Source organism: Gavialis gangeticus, unplaced genomic scaffold (assembly GCF_001723915.1).
Source record: "Gavialis gangeticus isolate Ggan-Ray unplaced genomic scaffold, GavGan_comp1, whole genome shotgun sequence".
Lineage (NCBI taxonomy): Eukaryota > Metazoa > Chordata > Crocodylia > Gavialidae > Gavialis > Gavialis gangeticus.
Genome location: NW_017729022.1, coordinates 66,572,909 through 66,582,526, shown reverse-complemented (window position 1 = coordinate 66,582,526; position 9,618 = coordinate 66,572,909).

The window sequence follows — 9,618 nt, the reverse complement described above, 5'->3', positions numbered from 1 at the left end:
CCTTTCCCCATGACCCCCCACCTGTATCCTGACCCAGAGCACTTCAGCCTGCCCCTCCTCTGACCCCATTTTGCTGGCAGAGGATGCGTATTGCTCCTTGACGTAGAGCGCCACACCCCCACCTTTCCTCCCTGTTCTATCCCGCCCATATAGCCTATAGCCCTTAATGTTGACCACCCAGTCGTGGGATGAATCCCACCAGGTTTCTGTGAACCCTACTATATCCGGGTTTGAACTAGCTATCCGGAGGGTGAGTTCCTCCTGCTTATTCTGCATACTACGAGCATTTGGTATAGAGGCATTTAAAGCCTTGAATTGGTGTGTATGCCACCCCCCGATTCTCAGGATTATCTGGACCCCTGCTGCTTACCTGGGTACTCCATGTGTATGTCACCTGTCTTGGTTGGGAGGTGTCCTCATGTCTTCCTGTGGCCCCATCCCCCGGCGAAGCTAGTTTAAAGCGTGCTGTATGAGATCAGCCAACCTGGAAGAAAAGACACGCTTGCCTTTAGGAGAGAGCTGTAGCCCATCCCACCCAAGCAAGTCCCCTGCATGAAAGTGTGGGTCGTTATCCACTCAGTAACCCCTTGTCCTCCTAAAGTCATGAACACCTCAATGTTTCCTATCAGGAGACTATTTTACTGTGCATTAGTGTAATGTCACTTTTTTTACACGACATTTTAATGCACAGTAAAATAGTCTACTGCACATTAAAGTGCACATGGAGACACGCCTAGTATCAACGTTGCTAATACCAAAACACTGAAAGAATTGTGTACTTTAGAGACATTGAATGTTTGTATAGAGTTTGGACAAGTACAAAGTCGTTTTGGAGTCGCAAAGATCTGCAATTTAAACAGAGCACACTCTGCCACCTTTGTAGCTTAAATGCAACAGAACTTGCACCTGTACTATCCTGCATTCAGGTAGAAAATCAGGTGCTAACAGCAGGTGGCTTATTTCCTTTTTCACCCAATATACACAGAACAAGCATTTACACTTTATTTTTTATTTATATGCTTTTATTTCACTTCATTAATGGTGTAAAATGGATTATGGCAATAAATTAGCATACTAAGAAGCTAATATATTATACACTGTGCATAAGTGGAGGGGAAAGTTTCTGAAATTTTCAAGAAATAAGTATTAACTGAACTGAAGCTATAAAGATTGGAGAAAAAGTTAAAAATTAAATACGGAAACTGTATCCAAAAACAACTTCCCATTCCTTCATTTAACACAGCCATCCACTTGACAAGAAAAAAATATACACATGCTATGAATAATAATCTAAATAGTCATGGATAGAAATAATATGGATACAATTTAACACTCATTGCTTTGATCTTTTAAGACTATAAAAGAATATTATGGGAGGGGAAACTATTTTTGGAAAATCTTATTCTACAGCAGACATTTAAAATGTTAATTTGTTCTACCAACAACTTAAACACTATGACTTATTCAAGAGTTGTTTTATTACAGATTAAAAGAAATCTAGAAGTATGTTAAGTAATGTTTTGCATCATGTTATACCAAAATACCTTAAACTCCAGAACAGATTATTCATGGGGAGTTTGTATTTGCCAGAGTAAATTAAGACACTGGCCCATCAAGTTTGGTCTTCTGCCTCCAGCAGTGCCCAGTGCCTAATGTTTTAGAATCAGAATAATATCAGATGAACTGAAGTAAATCATGAAGCTGAATATGCCAGTGATTTCATTTAAGTGTTATTGACTGTGATGTTTGACATGTAATGACAACCAGGAAAGTCATTTGAAAAGTATCTTTCTGCATGTCTGTAAGGGACTCTGAATTTTAATGAGAAATTGTGATTTGGAGAAACTACTTATGACACACTGGCTGATCTCTGTTATAATAATTACTTTCATGAACAAAAAGAACTCAGAAATGGTCTACCCATACTTCAGGTGGTCTGCCCATTCTCCTGAGTGAAGCTAAAGGATCAGCCATCATGTAATAACATGTGTCTTTATCTTTTCTCCCATTGCTGTAGGATTGAAAGTACTTTGATGACAGTTGTGATGAAAGAAAATTGCTGGGGATGTATGGAGGAGGAAACAGAAGGTTCTGAATACTGCTAAATTATTAATAAAACAAGGTTGCATACCTATTACAGGAATTCTCAACAGATCCACACTGTGCAGACCAGCAGCCTGTAAGGATTTGAATTTGCAAGATGGAGGCCAGTCCTGTACGTGCTGAGCTCTCCTTAACATCTAAGAATGTCTTGGGCTGCTGAGTATCCTCAGGCCACTGAGAGTTAAGACAAAACCAGGAGGGATTGTTTAGCCCTTGTAATGTTTTCTTCTGCACACTGTAGACCATCGAATTTCTCTCAGTGATTCCTGTGCTGAATTGCTTAGCACTCAGGGTCAACTTGTCCAACGGACAAACTAAGCAATTGCCCAGGGTGGCAGAATTAGAGGGGAGGAATTTCTGGAGCTGTTTAGTAATGGGCAGCTTTTGGCTGCTTGACATGGTTAACTATGTGAATGAAGGGAAGGAAGCAGCACCCTCCTGACCTCATCCAGCCCTCTGATTACTATCCCATCGTCCTTGTCCATGTGGGCATAAATGATGGGGCCAGGAGTAGTCCGGACCATTTCATGAGTGACTACAGGGTTTTAGGCACCAGGCTTAGGAAGTCAAGGGCACAGGTGGTCTTCTCGTCCATCCTTCCAGTCAGTGGTTCTGTTGGCATCAGGACGCCTGCATCGGGGAAGTCAACCTGCGGCTCTGGAGTTGGTGCCATCATGCAGGTTTGGCTTCTACAGCCACGATCTGCATTTCCATGAGAGAGGCATCCTGGGATGAGATGGTCTCTTCTAAAGGTAAGAGTCTGTTCTCTTATAGGTTGGCTGATCTCCTCTGAAGGGCTTTAAACTAGGTTCATCGGGGGACGGGGAAACGGAGGATAAGGAGAACCTAGGATCAGTGACCCATGAGCAATGCACTGGATCAGCCCAGGTAAGCACTAAAGGGCCCAACAGACATCAGGACAAGGGTGGGTAAACTAACCAGCAGGGCTGAAGCGCTAGACTACAGAAAGGCTAACTTCAGTGTGCTTAGGAGATTAGTTAGTGAGGCGTTAAAGCTCAAGAGCATTGGCAAAATGGGGGTCCAGGAAGGGTGCTCGTTCCTCAAGGGAGCGATCCTATGGGCACAGAAGAAGACAATCCCATTGCGCATAAAAGGAGTCAAAGGGGCCAAGAAGCCCTCTTGGCTGAACAGGAAAGTCCAGGAAAACCTAATGGCAAAGAAAGAGATATGCAGGCTGTGGAAATAGAAGGTAGCTACCAAGGAGGAGTATACCTCCCTGGCTTGCACTTGCAGGGAATCAGGAAGGCCACAGCAGGATTAGAACTTAGGCTGGCGACAAAAATGAAAGACAACAAAAAGTCCTTCTTCAGGTATATAGGGAGCAAAAGGAAGGTGCAGGGTAGCATAGGACCCCTACAGGACAAACTAGGGCAATTGGTGACAGAGAGAGGGGAGAACGCTGAGCTCTTCAATGAGTTCTTTGCATTTGTATTCCTAGACAAAGACCAAGACAAATCTCCCAATTGGACCATAGACAGACACAGGAGGGACACCAGCCCACCAACTGTTAGCGCAGACTTAGTGAAGGGGTACATGGAGGGGCTGGATGTATTCAAATCAGTGGGCCCAAATGAACTTCATCCAAGGGTGCCGAAAGAATTGGCCAGTGTCATAGCAGAGCTGCTGGCATGGCTGTTTGAGCCCTCATGGTGCTCAGGTCAGGTCCCGGAGGACTGGAAAAGGGCCAATGTGGCCCCTATTTTCAAGAAGGGGAGGAGGGAAGAACCAGGAAACTATAGGCCAGTTAGTCTCAACTTATCCTTGGGAAAACTCTGGAAAAAATTATTAAGGATCACATTTGTGGGAGCCCAGCAGGGGAAATACTGCTGAAAGGAAATCAGCATGGATTAATTGTAGATAGCTCCTGCCTGACTAACCGTGTTTCTTTTTATGACCGGGTCACAAAATGCTTAGATGCAGGAGTTGAGGTAGATTTCATCTAATTAGACTTTAAGAAGGCCTTTGATATGGTATCTCATTCTATTTTCATAAATAAACTGACAGGCTGTGATGTAGATGACTACACAGTCAGGTGGGTGTCAAATTGTCTTAGGGGTTGCATCCAAACAGTGGTGGTGGATGTGTCGATACCAACCTGGAAAAATGCCCACAAGGCTCGGTCTTTGGACCTGTGCTATTCAATGTCTTCATCGGTGACTTGGGCAAGGACATGGAGAGCACCCTGTCCAAGTTCACAGATTATACCAAATTATGGGGCAAAATTAACATACCAGAGGGTAGGGAATGGATCCAGGCAAATTTGAACAGGTTGGAAATAGGATGCAGTTCAACAAAGACAAGTGCAAAGTGCTGCACCTGGGCAAAAAGAACCACCTACTCACTTAAAGGCCGGGGGATGACCTCAGCAGCACAGCAGTGGAAAAGGATCTTGGAGCTGACTCTAAGATGAATATGAGTCATCATTGTGACAAAGTTATCAACAAGGCTAACCACACTTTATCATGCATTAGCAGATGCATGACAAACAGGTCTAGGAAGGTGATGCTTCCCCTCTATGTGGGATTGGTCAGGCCACAGTTGCAGTACTGTGTCCAGTTTTGGGTGCCACACTTCAAGAGGGATGCGGAGAATCTTGAGAGGGTTCAGAGGACAGCCACTCGTATGGTCAGAGGCCTGCAGGCAAGGCCCTATGAGGAGAGACTGAGGAACCAAGATCTCTTAAGCCTTCCCAACAGAAGGCTGAGAGGTGATCTTGTGGCTGCCTATCAATTCATCAGGGGAGGGCAGCAGGGAATAGGAGATGCTCTATTTACTAGGGCACCCCCTGGAGTAACTAGGAACAATGGCCACAAATTGACAGAGAGCAGATTTAGGTTGGACATTAGAAAGAACTTCTTCACAGTAAGGGTTGCCAGAATCTGGAATCAGCTTCCAAGTGAGGTGGTGTTCTCCCCTACCATGGGGGTCTTCAAGAGGAGACTGGACAAGAACCTAGCTGCCCAGGGTAGGGGGGTCAGACTTGATGACCTGCTGAGGTCCCTTCTGACCCTAACATCTATGAATCTACTTATTTGCCCTTACCAGCGAGCTAATTACAGCCTGTCCTGTCAGCACCTTGTAGAATTGACATTCTAAAACAGAAATCTAAGTCTGAAGCGCAGCATTTGGGTAAGGGTCCCAAATGCCACTATCATATGCAGAAAAGTTTACAAACCCTAAAAGGGCCAAAGGAAGTTGAGTGCATATGTTTGAAAGAGGGGTATATATTTCAGGATCCAGTTACAGATAAGCAATCTCATTTCATTCATCAGAAAATTGACTCTATCAGTCTCACCCATGAAGACCAAATGGAAAACTGCTAAGCAAAGAATGTAAGATGACTCTGCTGCCAAGCAAGTAAGGAATTCATTCCAAATGGATGATTCTCAGATCTTACCCAGAAACATATATACATATATGTTATGGAAGATACCTTAATGCTGGTAGAATAGGTTGCTTAGGTTAAATAGCTCTCCATAAAATATATGATCTATTTAGCAGACAGTGCTCAAGACAGGTCACCATTCAAAAAGGCCATGTCTCTGCACTGTTTTTATATTAGCATAAGGGCATCTGCTTGGGATGTGTTTATTCTTTCTGTTCATATGATTTGACCAGTATAGGCTCCAGTGTTGATTCAGTTATACAGTATACTCTGTTTAAGTGGATAGGCTCAGGACTAAAAAGAGACTTGGCATTTACCCATACTATGCACTTATCGGAACTGCAAAGTAATGCTGCTAGTGGTGGCGTTAGCATCCTCAAAGGTGACTGGTGCAAACCTTGAAAATGAAAGGAGATGGGAGTTGTGAAAATTACTAGCTCCTGTTATTTTCAAGGCTTCTAAATGTACCCTTTGGCAGCTGTTTCCCTTCATTGTTTCTGGAGAAGTTCACTAGAGAACAATTAAATTACAAAGTAGACAGCAGGGCTGCAAGAGGCTATGCAGTTAAACAGCTTGTCTATTTAACTGATGTACAAATAACTGGAGTTCACTACAATGTAAGCAAAAAGGTACCAAATTGAGACTGGCATTTCTTTATGCAGTTAGGCACTAATGCAAGCATCAGGAATGCATAAGTGGTATATGCTGTACCAGCATAAAGGTGGCTTACCAAGATGCAGATTATTCCTTTTCTTATATGGGAATAGTTTATAATGGTGTAAGTAAGTGGTGGGTAAAATGGTAGATCCAACCCACAATTTCACCACCACAAAATCCTGGCCCTGAGCACCACCTCGCCCAGCCACACACCCTGCTAGTGCTACTTGGGCCAGCCTCCATGGAGACCCTGGCCCCATGCTGTCACGGCCCCACTACACCTGGGAAACTGACTGGAGCGATGCAGGCAGGGGCTGCTGGGAAATGGAGTCCATCGCACACTGGACTTTGCCCACCTGTAGTGTAACTGCATCCACAGTAAGAAGTTGTACTGCTTCAACTACAGTAAATTATTAGCAGTTGTGTACGTATTTAAGGCCTAAAATACTTAAGGGTGGGCACATATACCAGTGTAATTAATTCAAAGCAATAAATTCTGGCACATATTGCAACAGAGTTTATTGCTCCCAGGCACGTCACTTGCACGTGCACCCAGGACTGAAGCGTATTGAGCTGGGTTGGAGCAGCCCGGGGCTGCTCTGACTCAGCTCAGCGTGGTGCAGGTGGACAGGCAGGTTAGGGCATAAGGGTGCTTCAGTATGGGGCTACTTGGTAGGCTGCCCCTGCACTGAAGCACCCTTGTGCCCCAAGCAGCCCCATCAGTGTCTACACATGCATTGCTACATGGTAAAGAACTCTGCAGTAGCATAGTATTTGTATTTACAAGTACTATCCTATGGTGGAGTTATTAGTTTACTGCAGTCTAACAGGGCCGCACATGTAGACACAGAGACTTTACTGTGGAGTGAATTAGGCAGCTCCTCAGTAAATGTCTCATGTAGATGTACCCAGTTTGGGCCAAACATATTAGGTTGTCTTTTCCATTTACCTGTTATTCATTTTAATAATTATGGTAAATCAAATCAAGATGTTTTGGAGGATATGAAGAGTACCAGAAAGGCATAAATGACCATGTCCATCTCAGATATATCATCACAAAGTCCTTTATTTAATGGAACAACAGTCTTATAAGTAAAGGACAGATGAATTTGGCATAAGAGCCTGAAGTTTCTTTATAATGCTGGGTGAATTCAAGTACTACTAAGTTCTCTTGAGAAAAAGAGGACATTGCATCAGTGCATGAGTGGGGAAAAATGATTTATTGGTATTACTGTTTTTAGTGAATTATGGCTCAGGAGAATAGCTATCAAATACTATATGTACTTTAAAAACAACTGTATACATTAAACTCGCATTTTAAAAACAAACAAAACAGGCAATATTATATAATAGGCAAACCTACTTGACTTGAGTAGGCAAAACAAAAAATGGTTCTTCATGACCTGCTTTTGCACTGGGGGTCAGTAGTATCTCAACATGCTACCATGTAGAATCAAATGCTCAGGGTACTCCCACATGAATCAGTTTAAGAGAGATTCAAATCTGTTTTAGCAGGGCTAAATGAGATTGTGCAGTGGGGGCCAGACACAGGAAGTCAAAGCCCTTCATTTGTTTACCAACTGTGGACATGAATATCTGAATATTAAATTACACCTAACTGTTAACTGATAGCAATGCCTTGAAAGCAAGAGAAAACAAAGGGGAAAAGAATTCTGAAAACTCAGGTTTTGGTTTCCATGCTGCTTATGGTTATTGCAGGACTGGCTTCCCTTTTCTCACCTTTTTGCAGCAGGAAAGGTCTCCATTAGAGAAATGTTGGAAGTTTTCAAACAGAAAATAAAGTATAATCCACTCTGGAAAGGAAATTCCCAGTATTTGATCATAAAGCAGAAGTTCTGTTGCCTATGCCCTCCACAGTGGGTATTAAATCAAAATGTTTGGAGATTCTTCTATAGCATGTAGAAAAAACAAAAATCAATACGGTAATTGTGGATGGCAGGTTCTTACTCCGCATTTCTGAATCTAAGTTACAGTTTGCCTCCTCACATTCATCAGCCACATTTTGATGAAAACAGAAAGGGAAGCTGGTTGTTGGCCAAAAGATAACAAGGACTGCAAACTCTTCCCATGGATAGATCCTCTTCACAGGGCTCCACTTCCCCTACACCCCATCCTCACCTCCACCCTGATATGATAAAACTAGGATCTTCCACACCTTGGCTCCTCATTAACAGACTCAGGGCTGGTCCTGGCCATCTGGCTGCATGCCCTCCTGGGCTTCACACCTTTTCCTCAGTCACTATTTCAGTTAATTAATTGGGTGCAACTATCCCAGTCGGCACCATACTTTCTCTCAGTCAGCCCCAGGAAATCCCTTCTTAGGAACTTCCTAAGATGAATACCATAAACAGTCTTAACTTGAGTTCGGGGCCAAAACCCCATTCTAAGGTTCAACATCCATTGTGCCGCTCATCTTCCATCAGCTGGCTGGAATCTCAATTCAAACATCTCTTCAGCCCGCAATACTTCTCTGACCTCAGGTGTTGAGCCACATAACTCAGGAATTCCAGCTTCCCACTACCCAGCCTATCTTTGTGCCTCCATACAGGTCTGCACTGCTCCTGGCCAGGAGAGAGTGATCTCAATCCCCTCTCTGGGAAAGAGTGGGCCTTTGCCCTCCTACTTTTGAGTTGGTCTGCTCTCAGGAAGTCCAATCCCCTTTGGCTCCCTCCTCCATGTGATTCTTCATAGCTGGGGAATCCCCAGACCTGGAACTTCTCCCAGTCACCTATTCTGCCTGCCAGGGCAGCCAAAGGCCCCTTGGATTTGGGAGTGAGTCTGTCTGATCCCTGGGACCCCCGCTTGTCCCTTGGAAGGAACCGGCTCTCTGCCACATTAAGATAAGTCTCCTGGTAGAAGCGGGGCCTTGACATGAATCACCATCCTGGGAAGAAGTGGGTCCAGTTATTGTCACAATCCGGCACTTAACAGGGGCTGAGGATTGGCTCCCTGTTACAGTAATGAAGACAGAGGAAATTAAGAACACTGGTAAAACCTGGACTGTGAAACAACTGGTATAGGCACCTTGAGAATCTAAAATAATACAAATTACCAGAAGGGAAAGAATTTGTAAAATGGGCAGAGAGTGCTGTTTATTATACAGAGACATCAAAGTATGAATTTTGTTTTCTAAAATCTCTTTTGATTGTGTGTTCTTTCCAAAAGCCACTAGTATCTTTAGATGCACACAAAAGTAAATTGGTTCATACCTGCATCTTGAATCAGCACCATTACTCTATACCTGAAAGAGAGTAGAAGAAAATATTCTTCTCAATTTGTTTACTTTGTGTTTTTTGACAGCATTTTTGTATGGGCTCTCTCTCCAATGCGGAGTCTTTTACTAATTTCCTCTTGTTGTTTGTGCAGACCACCAGGGACACTATTAATCATTGAATCAGGGAGATAATCCCACATAAGAAATTAATTAAAAT